At 35.6% G+C, this 1,441-nt stretch overlaps 1 long non-coding RNA gene across 1 annotated transcript; it reads left to right on the top strand.

Moving 5' to 3' along the window:
- Positions 1-781: 781 nt before the first annotated feature.
- LOC107576732 (uncharacterized) lies at positions 782-1,396 on the top strand. The gene is made up of 3 exons (XR_001608108.1): positions 782-845; positions 1,071-1,210; positions 1,311-1,396. It is a non-coding gene; the product is annotated as an uncharacterized lncRNA (long non-coding RNA).
- Positions 1,397-1,441: the final 45 nt, after the last annotated feature.

Raw genomic sequence — 1,441 nt, 5'->3', positions numbered from 1 at the left:
TGTGTGTGTGTGTGTGTTAGTGTCTGCCGCAGACTCAGCTGTGACCTCTCTCATAATTCCTTCTAATCAGTAAGCAGCCCAGTTGGATTTGGAAGAGTACCTTCTGCCACCAGCACAAATCTCACTGACTGGGATGTGTGTGTGTAAATTAGAGAGTGAAGAAGGGAAAGAGCTACTAAAAGTCATGTAGTTTAATTGTTATATCATTACTTTGTTAAATGGCACCTTCTTTTAATTTATGTTACCATTTATATATCCTATTATATATCCCATTTTAAATCAATCAATCAATCAATCAATAACATTGGGATTAAATATGCCCCTTCTACCAAAACAGGTCATATTTATGTGTACCAAAACCATGTGACCTATATCAAACGCATTCTAATTCCTCACAGTGTTTGCACAAGACCCTTATTATAAATAAATAAACTAAACATTTATCAAGAGTGTAAAATAAACAAATAAAACCCAATAATCAAACAAACAAAACACAAAACAATACAGGTAAAACATAACAAAACAAAACAAGTACAGATAATTATTTTTGGGCTTAAAAATATACTTTTATCACATAAAATTCCTCTTTATTAGTAAACCATCTCCTGACTCTGAGGTTGTTGCTTTCTTGTATACCATGGGCATTCTTTATATGAAGAACTCCTGAGTTAATGTGCATATTTCATGTAATACCATATGCACTGACAGCCAATGAAATCCGAAGGATTATTCAGGCGTAAAGGGGATTGAGTCAGGGGAAAGCACATTCAAACTACTGTAGTCAGCAGATCTGGATACCGGGCGCTTCATATAGGACCACTGGATACTGAAAGGTGCTTTATCTGGTGAGTACTGGTTACCATAATGTTTATGAGTATCGACCAAAGCATGGACAATTTATCTCTAACTGTATAGATGACTGAATGTTACAAGCATTTATACTAACTATTTAGCATTACATTTTAAACTTTTTCACAAGTTTAAACAGCACAACTGATTTTTTCTCCTTTCTTTGAATATGTTTCAACTAAGGCCTTACCTTTAAGGCTAAGATTTATATTATTGGGTAGTTGATGTCTTTAAGGTTTCTTGGAAGGTTCCTTCTGGAATATCAGGATGATGCTAAACACAGAAGTCTCATGGAATAAAGTTTTAACAGACAACAATATCAAAGGCCTCTTTGACTGCTTACGAGGCCTCTATACTGAAGGTAAGAATTCAATGTCTTATATTGTACCTGTGCTTACTCTCAATCCAATATAGATCACAGTGATGTGACACAAATTGTCTGATGTGCTGTTTCTCTATAGGTGAAGGGGATGCGAGTGAACGTGTGGCCAGTTTTAACAGCTGGCTTGAGAGATCAGCAGAACTGGCCAAGAAGGAGCTGTTAATGCTCTGTGAGTAGGTGAAATCTTATTAAACATTGAGGTTTACCTTT

The sequence above is a fragment of the Sinocyclocheilus grahami genome, unplaced genomic scaffold, assembly GCF_001515645.1.
Source record: "Sinocyclocheilus grahami isolate Dianchi unplaced genomic scaffold, SAMN03320097.WGS_v1.1 scaffold4243.1, whole genome shotgun sequence".
Classification (NCBI taxonomy): domain Eukaryota; kingdom Metazoa; phylum Chordata; class Actinopteri; order Cypriniformes; family Cyprinidae; genus Sinocyclocheilus; species Sinocyclocheilus grahami.
The sequence above is the reverse complement of the archived record's forward strand: the minus strand, read 5'-3'. Positions and strand labels throughout refer to the sequence as shown.